The sequence below is a fragment of the Cupressus sempervirens genome, chromosome 9 (genome assembly GCF_028749045.1).
Source record: "Cupressus sempervirens isolate cs-2001-9-10 chromosome 9, ASM2874904v1, whole genome shotgun sequence".
In the NCBI taxonomy this organism is placed as follows: domain Eukaryota; kingdom Viridiplantae; phylum Streptophyta; class Pinopsida; order Cupressales; family Cupressaceae; genus Cupressus; species Cupressus sempervirens.
The window spans coordinates 470,431,564-470,440,779 of NC_143126.1; positions in this window are offsets into that span (position 1 = coordinate 470,431,564).

Sequence of the window (9,216 nt, forward strand, 5' to 3'; positions counted from 1 at the left end):
AGTATAAAAACCACTAACACTAACTCCAATACCTCATTCATATGTGGAAACCTACTAAGAACATGAGTTCAATACTTGACATCAATGACAACATAATAATTGATCATCGTGCAACCAAATCTATGGCATGATAGCTCCAATAATCTTCTACCATCAATGCATCATTTATGAAAACAATTATATCATCCACAAATACTTCAACAGTCAAGATATTATTACTATCAATCTTGAAGCACAAATTACTATCTATAGTTCCTTTACTAAAACCTAGTTTCATTAAATATTTATCTAACCTTCCTCATGGGGATTATTTTAATCTATACAAATATTTTTTCAACTAAAAATATATATCAATCTAGTCATATAAAGGAAAACCATCATGTTACTCAACATATACTTCCTCTTCTAGATCACTACTCAAGAATTTTGACTTGGAATCCATGTGATATACCTTAAAATATTTCTAAGTAGTATATGTAAGGAACAATCTAATTGGTTCAATTCTAGCACTATGCAAAAAGTTACCCTCAAAATACATACCTCCCATCCATGAACATCCTTTAAAGGCCAATATGACTTTTTTCCTTATCTCCATACCATCTTCATTCAATTTATTTTGAAAAATCCATTTAGGCCCAATTGAATTCTTATCTTTAGGTTTGGGAAACAAAATCCATGTCCTTATATTCTCAATTTTATCTAACTTCTCTTCTATGTCTAGTATGAAACTTCCTCTTTGTTTTCTTCACAAACATTACTAGGTTCAACCTAAGAAATTAAACAAAAATTATTCCTTCAAATCCTTCCTCTATTCATAAGTCCATCAAATTTTTATCGCTAGTAATCTATTTTTTTGCATGATTCAACTTTACATAAATTGGGATCTTCTAAATTTCCTTTGTAGAGAACTCTTGTGTATCAACCTTATTCTCATTAGCATATTCCTAAACATGTTCATCTAATCTTTAAAAATCTAGTTTAGATTTTGTACAACTATAATTTGATAATCACTTATTCATAATTGTAGGATATTTTGTGTATCTCATATCTTTCATCCATTTCAACATTATCACTTTCAATAAATTTCCTTGGAGAAACCTATTGTTGTAACATTTTTAAAGCATTTGTCTTGGTTTAATATCCAAAAAAAGATCTCTTCATCTTTTTTAATGTATAATTTACTTCCAAATATTCTATAATATTTCACAATAAACATGCGTTCATATCATAGCTCATAAGTGGAATAACTAGCTCCATGGTTTACCTAAACTCTATTCAATGTATAAATTAATATACTAAATACCCTTGTCCACTATAATTGAGGTACTTTTCCATCCAACATAGTAGTTCATGTTGTATCAAAAATAGTTTTATTATTTTCTCTATAGTTCCATTTTGTTGAGGGGTCCATGGACGTGACATCTTTCTCTTTGTTCTATGTTCTTTACAATAAGTAGTAAACTCTCCTGATTTAAATTATCCACCTCTATTTGATCTTGGACATTTAAACATTGATCATGTTTTAGTCTCAACCATATCTTTGAAAAATTTAATTTGTCAAATTATTATGATTTCTCTTTCAAAACTGTATCCCATATCAGTCTAGAATAATCATAAATGAAAATAATAAAATATCTATCTCCATAGTATCTCTTTATTCTTGTACAACCACATAAATATATATGCATCAAATATAATAATTCATTTGAAGAAATTGTCTTTCTTTTAAAAGAAGAATCTTGTTATCTTTCGCAATTTTCATTTTGTACGTGTTGTATTAGTTTACTTCAATAATGTAGGAAATTATCTGATAAAATTCATAGTAATTATCCTCACAATATTATCAAAATTTGAATGATAAAGTTTTTTTGTGTCACAACCAACTATCATCAATTTTTAAAATCAAACTTTTACTATTTACAATATTTAACTATAAACCATTACCTCTATTTTTCATTCCTAATGCAATCTCAATTCCATATTCATTGACATTATGCACATTCCATATTTGACTTGTAATTTTTAACGTTTATCAAATAGTTGTCCATTACTCAAGAGATTGTGCTTCTATCCTTCAATATATAGAACATCATCATTGGTATTCTTACCATAGATAGTAATAGAACCTCTTCATTTTATTAAACACTATGTGTTATCACCAAATGTAATAATAAAACCATCATAACTTTCCAGCTTCACACACTTGTTCTTATATCTTGTCATGTGATGTGAACATCCTCTATCTATCACCAATTCATACCTATTTTCAACGTGTATAATTTTAGGGTTTTTCCCTTTTTGATAAAATGAGGCCTCCCATATTTATTATTAATGTTCACATAATATCTACACTCTTCTCAGATTCATCATGACTCACACCTTCACTAGCATTGTAAGATTTCTTATGATATTTAGGCTGAAACTTTATGATCTTATTCTTTGGCACTGTCTTTGGAAATCTAGAAGTAAAATGACCATTCTCATTACATAAAAAGTCTTTCAAAGTAAATTTCTCTTCATACTTACCAACACTTTTAGATACTCTTTTAGCAATCAATGTTTCCATCTCTTCCAAATTCCTCTCCTCTTCCTCAACCCTTTATAGATGTAGATCCATACTTAGAATAACTTGAAGAACTCTCCCCATATTCATATTATTTCTTATCATTACAAATGGCATATTTAAACAAAATTTAAACTTTAGGAAAACTATCACCAAATATAATCATTTCAAAAGAAGGTAACTTACTAACCAATGAACCATTGTTTAACTTATATGTAGTTATGATTTCTTTAAGTACAAAAAATTAATTATCATAATTAGGTAGCAAGGATCCTATAATCTTCAATAAAAATTCAACTTTTTCCATGGTTCCACTATCACATCTAATTCCAAAAACAAGCTCTTTTACTTTCTACACATGACCACTATTGTTCTCATCTTTTCCCATCCTCAAAGATCAAAGATTCTCTTTCAAACTTTGTAGCTTTTCTTGCTTCACATAAGCATCTCCTTTATGCAATAATTCCAATTTCACCCATATCTCATGCAAAGTCTCAAATTTCATGACATTGGTGCACTCAACATCTGATGAGATAGTGAATAATGCTTCCTTTAATCTCATGTTATTTTCATATTTTTCTTTATCATTACCAATGAAAATATATAGATTAAGATGTTTGTAATCTATATTTGTAACTTCCCAAAAATCCATTACCATGCATATAAAATGGGTCAAAAAACTTCCTTTCCATAGCACATAGTTGGTTCCATTGAACTTCATAATATCCCTATTATAAGCTTTCATCATAGACCTCCTCAAGAGATCAAGCTTCAAAAGAGGGCCAAAATCTAATACCAATTGTTATGAACAAAAATAAAACTATTAGAAACAATAGTCCACCAAGATAACTAAGAGAGGAGAGTGAATCAATTATCTAATAATTACAATATTTATCTTATTTAAACAAATGTAACCATTAAACCAAAGTGACAACAAACATAATAAAATGAACATAGAAAATTACACCAGATATGTTGACTAGGGAAAAACTTGATCAGAGGGAAAACCCTAGTGGGAATGATGCCCACAAGATGATGTACTAATATAAATATTCCTTGTTAGAGGATGGACCTTGTTAGGAGAATATTACAACATTTAGTACTTAGAGTCCTTATTAGGGGACTTTGAATCCTTATTAGGAGATTCCAACCATGTTAGGAGTTGTGGTACAATGTATTCAAGATGAGCCCACAACCCAAACATGCAATTTCAACTAGAAGAATCGCTCACTGCTCAAACATGTAATTTACTGTTATATTCTTCTTTAATTTGTTCTATCAACCAAACCAATCACTATTATACCTTTTAGACCAGGTGACAAACATTGGATCCAAATATAAAACATTGGATCACTCAGAAAAACCTTGGCAATGAAGTTTCCTTCACTTTTGCACTACTATGCTAAACTTCACATATCACTTTCTCCCTGCTTACAATTTTTTCATTAATAAAATTATGTCATACTTGATAAAGAAAAATTTCCTTCCTTTATACTAATTCCTCAAAAAAATTCCCTGAGTCAGCTGTTAGACCTTTTCAAATAATCATTATAGGACCACATTAAGAACACATTACACTTAGTGATAACATAATTCTTTCGCATTGAAACTTGAATACCTTTCCGTACATGCAATATTATGATGAGAAAACTTAGCCATGTCATTATCAACATGTCTTCTTCATGTCCTCAATTTCGATTCTCATAATTTAAACTCTACTAAGAGATATAAAAATTTTACCAGAACATGCCTCTATAAACTTTATCTTAGAACAAATATCACCAAAACTTACATAAGTTCCCCTAGAATTATCCTTTCTTCATCTAACATTAATTGCACATACTAGACACTCTGAAGTTGGATATTGGTTAGAACTAGTTTGGAGTGGGTCCTTCTCCCTACTTTCCCTATTGAGGTAGGTCTCTCTTTTTTGAAGTTGGGAAGGAGCTCCTCTATTGTTTTGGTTTTTTTTGGTGGTTAAGTTTGGATCATAATTTGATCTCCGAGTCTAAAGATTATATTTTCTATTGGGTAGCATTCTATTTAAAGTTGGTTTTATTATTATTATTGTATGGATTCAAATTTAATTTCTATGGATTCTGGGTTGAGGGATTTGTGCCCCAACCATCATGGTTGATGTTGGTAGTGTTTTCATGTTTCATATTTTTCAAGATCCCCTTCAGATGATTTCAAGTTCTCTAATTTTTTTAGTTCAAAAGGATTTTGCTAATTTTCAAGGGTCCTTTTTGGTGGTAGGATATTTTTTAGTTTCTTTAGTTTGTAGGTTTTGGCTTATCAAATCCATGGGTGGATTTCATCTCTTCTTATGACATATACTTTTAGGGATTATGTTGGTTTTGTCTAATGGATCAAGGAGCCATGTATTCTCTATCTTATGGTTTGTAGAGCCTCAAAATCTCTTTGATTTCTACTCTATAGAGTTTTCCTATGTGTTTCCACATGATTTTTTGGTTCTCTTTGGTTATCTAGTTCCTATTTTGTCAATATGTTTATGGTTGCAACTTTCATTTGTCTCTCTTTAGCTGCTAAGCATTGTTTTGTAATGTATGTGGAAAAGTTTTGTTTTGATGGGTTTCTAGATTCCCAATATAATCTATTGTAAGGGGATATAAGCCCCCTCAAAAAATTTCTTTTCTCTAATTTAAAATAGCAACATAATACATAAAACTAGAATTTTTTATCTGAGAGCCCTATTAGGGGGAAAACCCACATTGGGGATCAAACCCACTAGATAATATACTAGAACAAATACACTCTTAAAGGTAGAAGGGGAATGAAAATTCATTCATGAAAACTATTTAGAGATCACTACTCAAATATTATATAAAAGGAAAACAACCCAAAATAGAAATAGCCCCTTGTAGAAAATAATCTATATAATCATGAACAAAGTGGTAGTACATATAATATATCAATATGGTTATATAGAGTAAAACAATACTTTGTCTCAACAACATATTCCAAACAATACTTTTTCTCAACAACATATTCCACTTATGCCTCTTTAGTTGATCAATCATACAACATGCTTGCACATTTTCCTTCCCTCACAAACTTTTACACACAAATGATTTCATCTATATAAAAAATATAACAATACAAAAAATATATCAATTTAAGAATGAAAAATAAACCATACTTACTATTTTCATATTAATGTAATATAATATCTAAGTTTCACTTAAGTAAGGGTGTTGGTATATAGAAGGTTTTCTACCTAATATTTTTGCTAGTTCCCAATAGGGGGATTATTCAAATGTTAAGTTTACTTAGATCATGTGTATCCTTATATAACACTTATTAGTTGTGAAATGATCTTATCTTATCTTTTGATAAATAATTGTAGTTACCTGGGTTATTTAGTATGTGTCAATTTAGTTGTGTTCTTGTAGAGTACTAAGATATACGTTGAAACATTTAGTCTAATCCTACCAATCACCTTTCCTTTATAAGAAAGGTGTCTCATATATATTTTGTGTCCATTCTTGAAATCTTAATTAAGCAAGATATTCTTGTCACTTTCTCTATTATGGGAGCTATTTTGGTAGTGATGTTTTCATAAGGGACTTGGAAAATCATCAAAAAACCTACAAATAAAATCTCAATTTAAGAAAGAAAAAGGAACCATGTATTTAATGTAATCAATACATGATCTATCTAATTCATTCATTTGGGTGAGATAATTTACTAGCAATTTATCTTATTTATATAAAATGTGTTGATGCATTATCTATGGATGCATTCATATATCATCCAAAAACTAGTATTTATGATATTTTGAGGCATGTATTTCAACCCAAAAAATTGATGCTTGCATTTATAAGAAGTTGATAGATGAAAAATCCTTTGGTTTCAATGATCAAAAGAAAATCTCATCCATATGTTATGAAACTGTCTATGATAAAATGTAGGTTTCTAGGTTCAAATGTATGTTTCAACTACTACAATCTACAACTATTTGTAGTGGTATTCATTTTAGAAATTATAGTTTATGTCTATTGGTTCTACTAGTAGTGGATATGCTAGTATATATATAATATTCTTATGTACTTAAGAAGTTATTATAGACTAAAGGATTTTTTAGTATATTCTATGCATTCATTGTATTTGTAAATCTAGGTTAACATTATAATAGGAAAATCTATGAAGATATTTATTTTACAAGTGTTGGTAAAATTTATAGAGCTAAGAGTTACTTAGAACTGATAATTTATTGGGGGATTTCACACTTTATGATACTGAAGCTATTTGATACAAGGGAAATTAATTTTTGTGTACATTCTTGCATCCTATTGTAGTAGATTCCTTAGAATTTGAGTATATAAATAACATTCATTTACCTTTTTCTTCACATATATCAATTTTTTATTTATCTTATATGCTACATATATTATATAATAGTATAGTTTTATGTTCCTTAAATTTCTTTTTGAGGGTGTTCAGAGTAATAGGAAACATATTTTTTTTGTCATAAGACTCGTATGTAATCATGGTTTCTCTCATTTAGGAGAAAGTTGGAACATCTTCCACACAAATTAATCAAGAATGGACTTAAGTATATCCAAAATATAAATTTTATAATCAGTTTTTGAATAAAAGAAATATTGATTCAAAATCATACTACAATCATAGTGATTGTTGCATTTTTTATTTTTCTCCTCTTTAATTTGTGGGAAAATATTTCATTGTACACACTATTTTAGGGGTATATTACCGAATGATTATCTTTTCATATTATGTGGGTTTTCACACATTGTCACTTTTCCTTTGATAATATGGACTTCATTGAAAATGAAGGAGAAAGGGAACATGGGCTTAATTAGCCTACTTAGAACTTTGAAGCAAAAATAATTTAAATTGTTATGTCAGATTATTTTAATAATATATGTGTGTTGGATGCAATATCAACAATCTTTTATTACTCCACACATAAGAAAGTATTGAGAAAATCTAGAAAAGGTAAAAATATATATTACACTTTCTTCAAATAAAAATTAAACATGTCACTTTGTGTATATATTTTTATAATGTCCACTATTAGGGTTACCTTGGGACATGTAATACCTACAAAATAAATGTTACAATTTAAAAGATAATAAATCTAACTATATTATTTTACCCTCGATCCTAACTCTAACCTTGAAGATGTCTCTACATGAAGATCCATAGCCCTCTCAAGGATCTCCAAATCCTAAATGATATATATCATCAATTCTAGTACCATCTTCAGTCCTTCAATTATAATTGATGATATATCATCAATTACGGAGTACTCCCTCTAAGGTCCTTGAAGAGATATCCTCTATCCATGGCCCTTATGACATATGTATACATGTTACTTTGAATTGTATATTCTGGCCTTAAAGAACCATATTAAGATCATTATCTTCCCTAAAGGGACTCTCTTAATCTTGAACCATTAACCATATTAGGATCACTCTCTTCCTTTGAAAGGGACTCTCTTAATCTTAAACCTTTAACCATTAAGTCATGTAGGCTATTTATTTAGAATTTCACCCTTTCATTTACATGTTTATATCTACACATTATCCATAAGCATAATTTATGGGAAAAAAATAGATTCATAATTACAAATATAATTCATAAATTTAGGACATACAAGAAGAAATAATGGAAATGATACAAATGAGATGCTTCTCCTATGTGTGTAAAGGATTAGGAAGATGTATGGTGGCCCAAAAACCTACGCAATAGTCCTTGTGTTGATTCTGATGGTCACCCCTTCCAACAATGTTGAAAGGAACAAGTGTAGATCTAGAAAGGATGTCTATAGAGCCTACCCCAAGGAATCATTTGTCTCCTCAAATGACAAAGACACCTCATGCAACTACTATACATAAGGATCCACAATCACATCAACCTATGAAGATCAATCGTCTAGAGAAGGGACATGAGGTCAGATTGAGCCCTCGCAACAACTATAGAAGGATCATCTTCAAGAAATAGAAGATGTAAATCATCAAGGATATCTCCCAAATCTATGGTGCATGACTCCATGAAAAAACCTAAAATGTCTTCCAAGAAGTCATCTACTGATGCTAGAGCTGGAAGAGAAGGTGTACCTTGTTGTGCTAGACCTATCACTATGGAAATGTATGCATGTGGACTATGTTGATGTCATAATTGCTTGCTATAACTATCGATAGAACCCCACATATTTGAATCTATTGAAGCACTATCATTGGTGTCACTATCAGTTTCCACAATGTATGAAGTGTGGAAAGGATTAGAGTATAAGATAGGTGAACTTTCCTCAAATTGTACATCCTTCTCCACAAAGATATCATGAGTCTTGGGACATATAAGTCTATATGCCTTAACACTGTCTTCATATCCAATGAAAGTAAAAGGCTTGGATGGTGGTGCCTGGCTTCCCTAGGGAAATTTTGCCACACCATACCTCAAAAGTAGTCCGTATGAGGGAAATTTTGTTGTTTGAAGATCACCACTATAATTATTTTTCCTAAATCATTGTTGTTGCACCTCCAAAAATTAGATGACTAGATTTCACCTCTGATGTCTAATTTTGATGAAACAAAAGTCAATTTGGGGGTTTTTTGACCATCTAAATGTGATGCAATATCTAATTTGCACCAGCAAGCACCAATCTT